Source organism: Elephas maximus, chromosome 19, assembly GCF_024166365.1.
Source record: "Elephas maximus indicus isolate mEleMax1 chromosome 19, mEleMax1 primary haplotype, whole genome shotgun sequence".
Classification (NCBI taxonomy): Eukaryota; Metazoa; Chordata; class Mammalia; order Proboscidea; family Elephantidae; genus Elephas; species Elephas maximus.
The window spans coordinates 59,643,724-59,658,981 of record NC_064837.1 but is presented as its reverse complement, the minus strand read 5'-3'; the positions used below and the strand labels follow the sequence as shown (position 1 = coordinate 59,658,981).

General features: G+C 41.3%; 1 protein-coding gene across 4 annotated transcripts in view; it reads left to right on the top strand.

Annotated features, from left to right (window-relative positions):
* Positions 1–3,511: 3,511 nt before the first annotated feature.
* The window catches only part of ABCA5 (ATP binding cassette subfamily A member 5), an 83,934-nt gene continuing 72,187 nt past the window's right edge, over positions 3,512–15,258 (top strand). For 2 of the 4 annotated variants that reach the window (XR_007513987.1, XM_049859425.1), the window contains exons 1-2: positions 3,512–3,853; positions 12,780–12,816. The gene's annotated coding sequence lies outside the window, so the exon portion shown is untranslated. The remainder of the gene's footprint in view (positions 3,854–12,779; positions 12,817–15,258) is intronic. The other 2 variants (XM_049859423.1, XM_049859424.1) reach the window with 2 other exon arrangements.

Sequence of the window (15,258 nt, the reverse complement as noted above, 5' to 3'; positions counted from 1 at the left end):
AAGTTCTTTAGAATTATTCCTAATTTAAACCCTGAATTAAAAAACTTCATCACTTCTCTTGGCATCTTTTTTTGCTTATAGCAATGCTGAGTGCTTATAGACAAATAATAAATGTTTGATAATAATAGATTAAAAATGACACATGTAATTTTCAATATAGTACTAATCATACAAAATATCAGAAGCAATTGCCTTAACAATTTAGCAAATTTGCTGTTAATTTTGCCTAAAATACACAGAAAATCTATCAAGGAAGGCTTTGGTTTCTAGCAAGTAAAAGAGTAACACAAATAGAATACAGTGCTCACCAGAGGAAGGTTATATCGTAGGCTGGTGCTTAGGGTAGCAAATGTTTTTCTCTTTCTGTACATTAAATACTGTCAAAATTCCGGTTTGCTGTTAATTTTGCACAGCCAGGCAACCTGTTAAATCTCAACCTAGGACTTCTGTGATCTAGGTATTCCCATACGATTTATTTATCTGAAAAAGTCTATTAATGAGATATGGGGATTTGGGTTGCCTCCATGACAACCAAGCAGCCTGCCTTGTTTGCTATTTCCTAGTTACAGAAAGGAACATGTTCCCTGCATCTGCTTATTTAGTACTGGGACCTGGTAACTATGGACATCTAGACTGAGATGATGTGGCTAAATTGTTTACCAGATACAAGCATTCTGATAAACAGTAATATATGTCATGGCCAATACATTAATTTGTACCAATTTTTTTTCATTAAAAGACCTTATTTGCATTCTCTAGTTTTTTAGGCTATATTATCCTGATAAGTGTATCACCATCATAACTTTGTCATCCATCCCACAAGAATTTGGTATCGTCCCTTTCAGTTATTAGGTAGATTTTGTGGAGTGAGTGGTGACATTTTGTGGAGACAATAATGACAACGATATTTGGTATTCTCTCTCATGATTTCCTCATCAATAGCATTACTAACATTTACTGCACACTGTGATACATAAGACCTGGGAATTTAAATCATTACAAACGAATGATCTTCACTTCAGACTACTTATCATTTAATTGAAGGGACAGAACTAAGTAAAATGATATGTACACATGGCATGCGCCCACTGCAGAAGAGAGTGAGATCATTTTGTCTGGGGTGATCAGGGTTTTAGAGAAGACACAGATTTTGGTCACGGCCTCTTTAAGCAAGAGTACAAGCATAAGAAGACTGAATGACTGAGAACATTACAAGGATAGGAAACCCAGGAAACAAGTATCTGGGGTAGAGGTAGAAATGATGAGTAGACTTCTGAGGCTAAAACAGAGTCTTCTTTAAGGCTACTAATGAGAGGTGCGACTGGAGAGTTAGGGTGAACGCATAATTCAATAACATATTTTTACCAAGTTTATTTATCTCTAACCTACATTCGCTTAATCCGTACCTGTTGCTGTCAAGTTGATTCTGACTCATAGCAACCCTATAGGCAGTGTCATCACTACGGTTGGTGTCACCCAGTGCAATAACTCCTAGAGTCACCCCCCCACCACGGACCTCCTGTACCAGACCCTACAGAATCCTTAGTAATGTTTATTATCAATTTTAATCATAGACTAATATGTAATATAGTCATAAATTGCTTAAATGTAATATCTCTTAGATATATGAATACTGACAACAAAATTGTTTTGTAAAATCTTTCTACATTGAATTAGGACATTGTTAGTAACTGAGCAGTAGCCTTTTTTGATTTTTCTCCTTTTTCTTTACTACTTCATTCTCAAAAAATTGTTGATATAGGTTCACAAATACTAATGGTCACAACATTGTAGCTAAAGCACCAGAAAATTTGACAAAATCAGTGACTATAAAAACATTAGCAGCAGTGAAGACAGCATGTGCTTGTAGATGAAACCACATGATTCAAAGCGTCCTTGCCATTGGGTAATGACGGCTCTGACTGGAAGGCATTGGAAGGTTTAAAAAGTAAATCAGCATAGAGTTTTAGCCTTGTAGGTGTATTAATACATGTAAGCTCGGCTTACGAAAAATGTTTCTGTTGTAACTACAAGGATATTTTTATAAAAAATAATAAATTTCTGCTAAAACACTACACAAAATTTTTATAGTCATTTTGGTGTCACCCCCTCTGACAGTGTCACCCAATGTGATCTGCACCCCTTCAACCCCTTACCTATGCCACTGCCTATAGGACAGGGTAGAACTGCCCCATAGGGATTCCAAGGCTGTAACCTTCACAGAAGCAGAGTGCCACATCCCCCATGGAGCTGCTGGTGGGCTCCAACTGCCAACTTTTGGATTAGCAGCCAGCTCTTAACCACTGTGTCACCAGGGCTCTTTTACATTTATTTACGTGCCCACAAATTCTAGGACATTAAGAAGGCATACTTCTGAATTACTAACTGAATGTTTGATATTGCAAAAAGAGACAAAATATATCATGAAGAGTTATTTCTGCCTTCTTTAGTTTTCTGGTATTGTTTCTCCAACGTTCTATCTTCCTTTCCCTCCATTGCTACTGCCAGGTCTTTCAATCATCATGAATTGTGGTAGGCCTTTTGGCATTTCCTATTTAACCCATATTTTATAGGATAAATAAAATTTGATTCCTTTTTTAAAAGCAGACTAAACGTTGATAATATCTGAGTTAAATTTGAGTAGCAGAAAGTAAACAAAGGTAAGCAAAAAAAATAGATATATATAGGACTGACAGAATTTTTAAAGTCTCTAAATTGTCAAAAGTAAAGAACTATGCGAAAAATGTGGCTAAACAGAAAATGTGTAATGCAAGTTTGTAAAGCTTTGCCATAATAACTTTTTTCCATCATTGAGGTCACCTTGGGTAATAAGACTCAAAACACCAGATTGTCTTTTTAGCAAAAATGAGTGCAGTACACAATCTCCCACAGTTGCCGTGTATCTCATTCCGTTTGGAAAATTCAGGATCCACCCCATTCCTAGACTTTCATGAGGACACTCCAGAAGCGAAAAGCATCTCGTTGGTGCCTGATGAGGAAACGAAAAAGCTGGTGGGGAGGAGCACTTATGAAAATGAGGACACTGCACCTCAGACGCCGCGGCGTGAGAGAAAAGGGGTTACGGAGGGACTCCAAAACGCAGTCCTCAGAGAAGACCCTTCCAACGCCAGGAAACAGCCATAAAACATTCTAGAAACGTCTAGAACTGACAGGGGGGGAACATAGGAGAGGGTCGCCGGCCAGTCACACGCTAGGAGGCGGCAGGGCTTGGAATCAAACCCGAGCCCCTGACTGCAAACCCGCTGTTTTCGCACGTCCCAAGGGAGCGCGTGGCGAGAACACCTCAGAGCTTGCACCGAGAGCCCTCGGGCTGAACCACGAGATCGACTCCCGGCGCTCCGCGGCTTCGCGGGCGCGCGGGGACTCTGGCCGCGGCGCGCACCGGCGGGCCCCGCCCCTTCGGGGCCCCGCCTGGACGCTGGGAGGGGGTCGGGCGGCGGGAGCGCGCACGTCCGTGGGATCCCGCCCCCTCGGTGCCCCGCCCCCAGGTGCGCTTCCCTCTTGGGCACGCTGCCCTCCCTTCCTGCGCCCGTCGCGCGGAGCGGAGCGACGGGAGCGCGCGTGTCCGCGGACCCCACCCCCCACTCCCCACTCGGAGCCCTGCCCTCGGAGCCCCACCCCTCCGCGCTTGTCAGGAACCCGAGCGCCGCTTCCGGCGCCGCGCGCTCCTTTTCTAGGCGAGCGGCCCTGCCTGCGCCGGAGCGGCGGCGCCGAGAGGCGGGAGCGCGCGCGCGCGGCCTCGCCCTTACACCCTGTCGAGCTCCGTCACCCGGCACGGTCTCCGCAGACCGCTCGCGTCCGGGCCTGACGGAGCAGCTGCCGCGGCCCTGAGGTGAGGAGGGTGCCAAGGGCTGCGGCATTTGAAGCTCGCCTGGGGGAGCCATACCTGTGGGAGTGAGAGGCCGAGGAGGGGCGGCCAGAGGCGTCCCCGGAGGGGATGGCGAGGAAGGGGCGCGGGAGGGCGATGAGGGCCCGGGGGTCTTAGGGGCAGGTGTGGGGTAAGGGAAACCAGAAACACCCCGGACGTCAGAGGAAGCGCGGCTTACCGTCGTTCCCTGTCGGGATGCTCCTTGATCTTCCCGGGGTGTGTGTTTGTGGACTGCTGTGGGGCGGGGGCGCTGGGGCCGGCGGGGACGGGGTCTGGCCGGGGGACGACCCGAGGCTGCAGTTGGCCTTACCTGGTCGTTTCCATCATCAGGACATCGCCCGCTGGAGAGAGAGAGAGAATTTTGTTGTTGTTGTTGAAGTAAATTTCCCTCAGAACAAGTGGATCATTAGCACTCATTCCTTTGGGGATTTCGCGCTGATCATTAGCGTGTGCGTTCAGAGGAGTTTGGGTGAGAGAAAAGTGTGCGGATCTCATGACACGCTTTTTTGGGGAAAATACCTTGATGTCTAAAACATAAAAGCTCTAGGCATAAAAATATTTCAGCGTATGTGAAAGCTAGGTAGATTGGAAGCAGTAATCTCGATTGGAGGCGACAGCAGCTGAAGGAGACGTTCTCCTGAGCTTTAGGCTTAGGTGTACAATTGAAAATAAATACGTGTGTAGGAGAGCGGGGGCAGCAAATAACACCGTTTACTTTCTCTGGAGAACGTTCAAAAGGAACACAAGGGGAGAAAGGAATTATTTGTTGGACTCCCAACCATGAGCTAGGTTCAGTGTTATTACCTCATTTAATCCTGACAGTAAACCTGTGAGACTGAAGGTGTTATTCTAGTCGGGCAGAGGTGGAAAAGAGGTCTCAACGAGGCTAAGTAAGTTACTACGGTCTCAACTAGCAAAAAAAGTGGCGCTGAGATTCCATCCCAGGGATGCTGGGCTCCAAAGTCTGGTGCTTTATTCTCTAATTTTTTGTGGCTGCCCATAAAGCAATGGTGTATGTTTGTAGGAAAGACTCCATACAAGAGAACATTAGAGCAGTTAGGGTTTTTAGGGTATTTGGGTTAAAATCATACTGTTGTTATTAGTTGCCATTGAGTCATTTCTGACCTGTGGCGATCCATGTGTGCAGAGTAAAACTACTCCATACGGTTTTCATGGCTGTGACCTTTTGGCAACAGATCACCAGATCTGTCTTCCAAGTTGCCTCCAGGTGGGTTTGAACTGCTAACCTTTCGGCTAGTAGTTGAGCACTCAACTGTTTGCGCCACCCAGGGACTTTTAAAATCACACTAGTAAGGCATTAATAAGAGTATATGCTGTATAAGTGTATTTACCTGAGAGACTCCTGAAGAATACAAGATGTGTCCTGCCTGCAAAGGACACTGGGAGAGAACGAGAGTACCCTTACTGAGCAAGTAACCTGGGCCAAGAAAAAAACACACCAAGCTCCTGACTTCATGATAACATCAATTGAAATCCATTAACTGGTACAAAAACAGCCCCATCAGTCATAGATTAGACACGTTTCCCTTGGTTCTCCTGCAGGTATACTTGCACGTAGGCACATTGTTCTCCCTAAATGTTAAAACCAAAACCAAACCCATTGCAGTGAAGTTGATTTCAAGTAGAACTACCCCATAGGGTTTCCAAGGCTGTAAATCTTTACTAAGCAGGCTGCCACATCTTTCTTCCAGAGCGGCTGGTGGGTTGGAACTGCTGAGCTTTTGGTTAGTGGCTGAGTGCTTAACCACTGCCCCACCAGGGCTCCTTCCCTGTATGTTAGGTGGTATGTAAACCCAAATCCCTCACTATTGTGCCCTGACCTCTACCTCCGTGACTTGGTGAGTCACTGTCCGTGGCAGGAATCTTGGCACCAACCTCTGGCTGTACGTTCCCTAATAAACATTAGATCTGATTAACCTGGCTTTTTGCACCTCTTTTTTTGGAATCTGACCTGTGCCCCTCAGAGCCACTCCTGGCACTGGTACGGTGAGGTGGCACATTCCCTTCAAGTAGGGTATGGGGGAATCTTACATTTAGGTTAAAAGCCAGTTTATTAATACATCACATATACATTGAATGTCTTTTTATGCCAAATAGTATACTATATGCTGAGAGTTGTTAGCTGGCATGGAATTGGCCCCTGACTCATGGTGACCCCCAAGCAAAATGGAACTAAACGCTGCCGGTCCTGCGCCATCCCCACGATCAATTGTGGATCAGAATGTTGTGATCCGGTTTTCACTGGCTGATTTTCAGAAGTAGATTGCCAGGCCTTTCTCCCTAGTCTGGAAGCTCTGGTGAAACCTGTTCAGCATCATAGCAACATGCAAACCTCCACTGACAGAAGAGTTGATGGCTCTGTATGAGGTGGAGTTGGCTGGAAATCGAACCCTGTCTCTTGCATGCAAGGCCAGGCCACTGAACCACCACTGCCCTCTATGTTGAGAGTATCAACGTGAATGCAGTTTGTAGTCTTTGCCTTTGAGTTTAATTGTTGTATAAAAGGATATTGTAGTATTCTACTAAATAGTAATCTTTACTAGTATATGAACTAATTGGATTAAAAATAATTTTAAGCACAAGCTTTTAGGAACCTATTGTATATAAGAAAAGTTATTGGATAACTTGCTATAGGGGAAAGAAAGTCAGTGAGCTTTAGGTTAAATCACATTGATGATTCAAAAAACATTTACCTGTACAGTTGTGGAACCAGTATTTATTTTATCTCCTTCAGTACATTTTAAAACACTAGAGAAGAAGAGCATTTCTAATTTATCCCTGTTAAATTAAGGAGCTCTAGTGGCATCGACGGCAGTGGGTTTTTTTTTAAGTGACACAGGGGAAACCCTGGTGGCATAGCGATTAAGTGCTACGGCTGCTAACCAAAGGGTTGGCAGTTCGAATTCGCCAGGCGCTCCTTGGAAACTCTATGGGGCAGTTCTGCTTTGTCCTGTAGGGTCGCTATGAGTCAGAATTAACTCGATGGCACTGGGTTTGGTTTTTTTTTTTAGTGGCACAGGGGTTAAAGAGCTTGGTGGTTAACCAAAAGGCTGGCAGTTTGAACCTACTTTCTCCCACTGTGGGAGAAAGATGTGACAGTCTGCTCCTGTGAAGATTTACAGCCTCGATAACCCGTGGGGCAGTTCTGCTCTGTTCTGTAGGGTTCCTCTGAGAATTGACTTAACTGCAGTGGATTTGGTTTGGTATTGTTAAATTAAAAGGCTTCGTATAGTGCTTTTGTTTTATATAGTTGGGAAGCCAGTGACGTGTCTGGGCAGGAATCTCAAGTCACCTGCAAGATATGTTCTTAACTTCTTCCAAAAAAAAAAAATGGTATCTTCAATTAAAAGTGTAGTTAATACTAGATCCCATTTAAGCTTTTGTGGTTCAGAGTTCTAATAAAAATGCTAATGAAAACAGCCTTCAATTTAGGCCGAAATGGTAAGTTGTTGAAAACTACTGTGCAGCCTTTGTAAAATGTATAACATTACCTTAAGCACAGATGTAGGTAGGTGGATAGAAGGGATAGTGGGAGATCTTGAAGATTTTCTTCTGATTACTTCAGTTTTCTCAATGACAGTGACCAAGCAAGTACAAGCTTCAAAAATTGGGAGTGAATGGACTTTCTGTAGTGAATGGACTAGAGAAATAAATGCTTGCCAGGTAATTAAACAGTTACTCTTGCGTGTGAAAAGTGCAGTGGAGGAAATACAGGGTGCTGTGTCTGGAGCCCTGGTGTCATAGTGGTTAAGAGCTCAGCTGCTAACCAAAAGATGGGCAGTTTGAATCCACCAGCCACTCCTTAGAAACCGTACGGGGCAGTCCTACTCTGTCCTGTAAGGTTGCTATGCATTGGAATCCTCTTGGAGGCAATGGGGTTAACGGAATATATAGATGCAGAGCCTTGGTGGCATGATGGTTAAGAGCTCAATTGCTAACCAAAAGGTTGGCAGCTCAAATCCACCAGCAGCTCCTTGGAAACCTTATGGGGCAGTTCACTCTGCCCTATGAGTCGGAATTGACTCGATGACAATGGGTGTTTTTTTTTTGTATTATGGATGTAGGAGCCCTGGTGGCGCAGTGTATAAAGCACTTGGCTGCTAACCAAAAGCAGTTCGAACTCACCAGCTGCTCTGCAGGAGAAACGTGTGACAGTCAGCTTCCATAAAGATTACATCCTTGGAAGCCTTATGGGGCAGTTCTACTCTGTCCTATAGGGTTGCTACGAGTCAGAATCCTGATGTCACAGTTGTTAAAGCACTCAGCTGCTAACTGAAAGGTCAGTGGCTGGAACCCACTAGCTGCTCTGTGGGAGGAAAGATGTGACAGTCTGCTTCCATAAAGATTACAGCCTTGTAAACCCTTCGGGGCTTTTCTATTCTGTCTGTACGAGTTGGAATCGACTCGACAGCAACGGTTTTTTTTCCCCCCCAGATTAATCTGGTTTTGAATACAGATATTTCACAATACATTTCCAGTGCCTGTCTTTGTAGTCTCATCTAGAGCACACACCAGCATCCTTTCCCCCTTCACGTTGCCTTATACCTCTGTCGTACCACAGATGTCCCTGTTCTTTACACAAGTCAAGCCCTTTTCGTAGTCTAGCTTTTCCGTTCTTTTCTCTCTCCCTGGAACTCCCATTTCACTCTTTCCCAAACCGTTTCCCTTAATTGCAGTCGTCACTTTATATTAAATTGTAGCTATCTGCAAAGTCAGTAACAGTGTCTAACTTGCTTTTTCATGATGCTTGGTGCATAAATCTCTCAGTAAATGTTTGGTTAAATGACTATGCCACTTGTCTCACTTCCACTTTTAATCTGTAATAGTGGTTAGAAGACTTCTACTGTGTAGCGCCAGAGAGTAAATATTTTAGGCTTCGCAGGCCATATGGTCTCTGTCTCTGTTAATTAACTCTGCCCTTGTAGCATAAAAACAGCCATAGATGGTATGTAAGCTAGTGAGCATTGCTGCGTTCCAATCAAACTTATTATATGGATATTAACGCTTAAATTTCTTATAATTTCCACGTCATGAAATATTATTCTGTGATTATTTATTTATTTATTTATTTTTAACCATTTAAAGATATAAAAAAACATTCTTAGCTCATGGGCCTTACAAAACAGCTTCAGGCTAGATTAGCCCTCAGCTCTTCCATTTTAGCTTGCAGACCCTTCATCTATAAGGACTCTCAGCAAACCTTAATAAAGGAATTTGTAGTAAGTTGATAATAGTTATAATATTACTATGGGTAGTAGAGAACCAAAGATAAATAAGGCAGTCTTTTTGTCAAGGATCTCACAAATTCAAGATTAAAACATGTAAACAAAAAATGGTGACACAGTATGGTAACTGTAATTACAGTTGTATATGGGTTTAAAAAACCAAACCAGTTGCCATCAAGTTCATTCCAACTCATAGCGACCCTATAGGTATACCCAGAACCAGGCCAAACCCACAGCCGTGGAATCGATTCCGACTCATAGCGACCCTATAGGACAGGGTAGAACTCCCCGATAGAGTTTCTAAGGAGCGTCTGGCGGATTCGAACTGCACACCTCTTGGTTAGCAGCTGTAGCACTTAACCGCTATGCCACCAGGGTTTCCCCTATAGAGGAGCAATAATCAACTCTGCTTAAGTGGACCGGAAATGACCTCTAATAGTCATCTGTCAGCAGTAGGGAACATATTTTCAGCCAAGAGCCTTTCTGGGAATCTTTCAAGGATGCTAAGAAAGTGACTAATCACATTTCTTACCAGGATGACTGTGAATATCAAGATGACTCAATTTCATTATTTTATAGGATGTAGTCTTAATTCAGTCTTTAGAGAAATAAACATGGATTTGATTTTTTTTTAAATTAGGTCTATACATATAAAAATAAATTTAAAATTTTTCGGGGGTTAATTTGCCTGTCACATACTAAGATAGTATTGTATATTTCACAAATATTTAGTGTCTCCTCAGTACTGTGCATTGAGTTCTTTCATTAGCTAAAAACATTTGAAGGAGATAATTGTAACATTAGATAAATGATGGATTTTTTTGGACAGGCTTTTCTAAGAAAAGCACTGTTTTTAACAAAAGCAATAAATATGAAAATATCTTAGGTTTAAAAAATACTTTTATAGTTTTCAAATTTATTTAATTAAAACAAACTCATACAGTCTAAATATTTTTTTCTAACAGCTATTTTTAAAGATCATTGTCTTAGATATCTAGTGCTGCTGTGATAGAAATACCACAGTGCATGGCTTTAACAAACAGAAGTTTTTTTCTCTCACAGTCTAGTAGGCTAGAAGTCCAAATTCAGGGTGTCAGTTCCAGGGGAAGGCTTTCTTTGTCTGCTCTGGAGGAAGGTTCTTGTCATCAATCCTCCCCTGGGCTATGAGCTTCTCTGAGCAGGAACCCCAGGTCCAAAGGACGCACTCTGCTTAGGGTGCTGCTTTCTTGGTGGTATGAGGTCCCCCACTCTCTGCTTGCTTCCCTTTCCTTTTATCTCTTGTAAGATAAAAGGTGGTGCAGGCCACACCCCAGGGAAACTTCTTTATGCTGGGTCAGGGATGTGACCCAGGCAAGGGTGTTATATCCCACCCTAATTCTCTTTAACCACAGGCAGAGTTATGATTTATAACATAGGAAAATCACAAAACGGAGGACAACCAGACAGTGTTGGGAATCATGGCCTATATTTGACACATATTTTTGGGAGACACAATTGAATCCTTGACAATCATGTATATTTTTTATCATAAATATGAAATATGTTTCATGGTACTGGAATATAGTAATCAATATTTATTTAATAAGTAAATGAATTTTTTATATTGAATTTTAGATTATGTAATGGGGCTGCTATGACTGGATGGCAACTGATTTGGAGTCCCTGGGTGGTGCATATGGTTAACATGCTTGGCTGCTAAGTGAAAGTTCGCAAGTTCACGTCCACCCAGAAGTGCCTTTAAAGAAAGGCCTGTCCATCTACTTGCGAAAAATCAACCATTGAAAACCTTTTGGAGCACGGTTCTACCCTGACACACATGGGATCACCATGGGTTGGAGTCAGCTTGATGGCAATTGAACTAGACGGGACTCCTAGTCTTTATCTTAAGCCAATTGTTAATACACTAGAAAAGGAAGATGGGCTTTCAGTTTTCTTGTTATTTATTAGATTTAGTATGAATTATTAAATTTTATCTAAAGACAGAAAATGGTGTAGCAAACGCAAAGTTAAAAATTGTATTAAACCTAAAGGCCGGGAGATCTGCTTGCGTAAAGATTACATCCAAGAAAACCCTATGGAACAGTTCTACCGTTCCATACTGACACACAGGGTCGCCATGAGTCAGGAGCCGACTCAACGGCAGCTAACAACAACATAGTGAGTTTAAGATTTTAAATTATTTAAAGCCTTACGATAAACTTAACGCATCTCCCGATATTCTGTGTAGCAATGGAAAGTGTCTTAAAAAAATTTTTTTTAAATAGTTTTTACCCTTATTTCTGTGTCTGCCATTGTTCTTCAGCATTAAGGACTGGCTTTGTTTACAAGTTTTAAAAGCGTTGATTGCATTAGCAAGACTTTTGAGTTAGAACTACATGAAGAATTGTTTAATAAGTTTTCTAAAAAGTATGATTTGTTAAAAAATATACCATGTGAAGCTTTATTTCAGTGGTTAAGTTTTGCTTTCAAGGATCATATTCTAATGTATGTTGCAAAAGCAGAGGTTTTATCTTAGTTGTCTACTCAGAAGGCTGCTAAATTTTTAATGTTGTATGATCTTCTCCACCATTTCCAACTCTACTGATAGTGAGTGAACTCCTGAATATGGTCCCTTGCGTAGGATTCTGTTCTCACAGCCAACGTTAAATGTGTCGTTGTTAGGTGGTGTCGAGTCAGTTCTGACTCATAGTGACCTTGTGTACAACAGAGCAAAACACTGCCTAGTCCTGTGCCATCCTCACAACTGTTGCTATGTATGAGCCCGTTGTTGCAGCCACTGTGTCAATCCATTCTCTTTGAGGGTCTTCCTCTTTCTGGCTGACCCCCTACTTTACCAAGCATGATGTCCTTCTTCAGGGACTGGTTCTTCCTGATAACATGTCCAGATTACTTGAGACAGTCTCCCCATCCTCATTTCTGAGGATTTGTTCATTGTTCTTGCAGTCCATGGTATATTCAGTGTTCTTTGTCAGCACTATAATTCAAATGCACCAGTTCTTCTTTGGTCTTCCTTATTTATTGTCAAGCTTTCATGTGCATATGAAGCGATTGAAAACACCATGTCTTGGGTCAGGTTCACCTTACTCCTCACAGCAACATCTTTAACACTTTAAAAAGGTGTTTTGTAACAGATTTGCCCAATGCAGTGTTTCATTTGATTTCTGGACTGCAGCTTCCATGTGTTGATTGTGGACCCAAGTACAATCAAATCCTTGACAACTTGAATACTTTCTCCATTTATCATGATGTTGCTTATTGGTCCAGTTGTGAGGATTTTTGTTTTCTTTCTGTTGAGGCGTAATCTGTACTGAAGGTGTAGTCTTTGATCTTCACATTAAATGTGGGGCAGGCCAAACATTCTTTTATGTCTTTTTATTCTTTCCAACAGCACCATATAAGGCTGAAAGAGGGTTATAATACACAAAGGAAATTTAAAGCTCTGTGTTAAATATGGGTTTTCCCATGTGCCTAGCAAGGCACCTCAGAAGTTAAACCTTTCACTATGTCCTCTCCCTGGTTATACCTTATTTCTAACTTTGTAGCCCTATTCTCAGATATATGCTTCTATGAGAAGCACTACTTTCATGTCACCTGTGTGTGGATCTCCACCTTTTGTTAACTAAACCCTATTTCCCTACCCATAGGAATTGGTTTCGTCTTGGACACTACCTTCATCTTTGGGTGAGTTCTTTAATATAGAATAGCACTGGTTTCTCACATCTTCCGTCCCAATTTTCCCACTTCCCATGCCCTGTTAGATAGTCGTGTTGTCTTGGCATTCTAAACCCTGCAGAACAGTTGGGAATTTGGTGAGGAGAGGGGACTTTTGAGATTACTCTACCAAAGTAAGTTGTAGGTACTCCTTTTTTATTCTTTTTCCCTCTGTCTTCTCCCCAAAGAACAAACATTACTCTTCAGAGACTATGTGGTCTCCACACTTGAAGAGGAAGAAAAATATTTTCTTAAGTACTCCATAATTTGCAAGGAATCTTTTATAGTTAAGTTAGGACTTCTTCACATTATTATGCAGAATAGTCCTTGCTTTATGTTCTCTGCATCATGTTAATGTTGTTAGTTGCCATGGAGTCAGCTCCAACTTATGATGACCCCATGCTTTTTTCAAATTGGGCCTGCCTAGACACTTTGGGTTGGGTGGGGGTAGTGCTGAGGTAGACAAACAGATTCGGTGTTGAGTCAGTGTCTAAAAACCTGATTACAGAAGTTATTGTTTAAAGTTAAAAAGTTTATGAGGAATTAGTGTTAAGAATGCCATTCTATTTTAGTCAGCCACACTCACTGTCATAGTATGAAAAAAAAAATCATCCGAGTTTTCTTTGTTAAGATGTTTTATCTTATTAAGCTTGAATAGATAGAAGCTCAGGATTATTGAAATTTAGTATTTTCAAATGATTAGACTAACTAAAGCTTTTAAATAAAAATTATCAAATTGTTCAGGTTAGTCATAATACTGATTCAGCTATGTAATTTCATAACAGATTTTGTGCTTTACTGTTGTCATTTTATTCTCTGTCTTTTTGCCATTCTGGGGGTTACCTTGACTCAGTCATCAATCTGTTTTACTAATTTGCCTTCAATGCATTTATTCTGTCATATACTCCATCTGTTGAGGTTTTTGATTTTATCAGCCTATTATTTCCAAGTTTTCTAATCATTTTTTCTTAATTGCCTTTTTCTTATTTTGTAAATATGAAAATCTCCACTATTCTTTTGAGGATATTAATTAAACCACCTTTTTTTTATACAGGAGTAGTCAACATATATGAAATATTTACCATGTAACAGAGGCACCATTTTCAGCTTTACATGTAATATTTTCATCATTATAATAACCCAAAGAAGTGGGTACTATCATTATTCAGTTTAACAAATGAGAAAACTAAGACACAGCAAAGTTAATAAGTTGCCCAATGCCTCACAGTTTCTAAGTGCCAGAGCTGTGATGCATGTCTAGTTAGTTTGGTTCCAGAGGTCACACTTTTATCCACTATATTATACTGCAGGCACGATTAGTTCTTATATTTATTGATTTTGGCGCCATATTTGTCCATAAATATTGACTGATTCCAGTTTCTATACTCAACTTTATATTTGAGATTCCCTTTCAACATGTTTGAGTATACTGACTGGATTTAGTGTAGACTGCTTTCTTTGATTGTGTGTATGTGTTGGGGGAGGAGGTGTACTGTCAGCTGTGGACAGGGAGGCTCCTAAGGGTTTGTTGTTGTTGCTGTGCACCATCCAGTCAGTTTTGCTGTGTCTCAATTTAAATACCCACACCTACTACTCCAGGCTGGAAGTAGGTGAAGAACAAAAGTTGGGATTTTACCTCGTTGGTCAGACTATTCTCAACAAGGTATTATTTTAATTCAAAATAGAAATATTTTTAAAGAAACAAAGTAAAGTATAGATGTGGTACCTCCTTTGTATAATTATTAGTTAGCTCAGTTTATCTTTGTGTTGATTTTGAATCTTTTTGGGGGGAGACGGACTAAAGTAGATGACACATGAGGATAGATCAACTCTAACATCAGATTGATGAGATTATCTAGCCAACAAGTAGAAAGTATTCCCAGAGAGACCTGGATGCAAAGTAATCCTGGACGTTATGACTAAGGAAAAATGACCATAGGGGAAAAAAACTCAAATCAGTCTACCTAGAGAATAGAGTGCAGGAGTGAAAGGGAAAATAGCAGGAGAACACCTTTTGCTTATGTAGGGACGGTGTGTTTTGGAAGAAAGAGGGCATAAAACTGAGGGATGGATACTGAAGTGACTTCTTTGGTCATTGTAGTTTTCTACAGAAGTATTTTCCTGTTAATATTATTTTAGAGCTACTTTAAAACTTTACAACAGTGGTCCTCAACTGTTTATCTCTCTTACACACTTGCATTAAGGAGTCAGTGAGTGGTGCAAACAGTTAATGCACTCGGATACTAACCAAAAGATTGGAGGTTCAAGTATATCCAGAGGTCTCGAAAGAAAGGCGTCTCCAAGAAAAAGAAATAAAGGGCATCCAGATTGGTAAGGATGAAGTAAAACTATCCCTGTTTGTGGATGATATACTATACACAGGAAACTTAAAAGACTTCACAAGAAAATTAC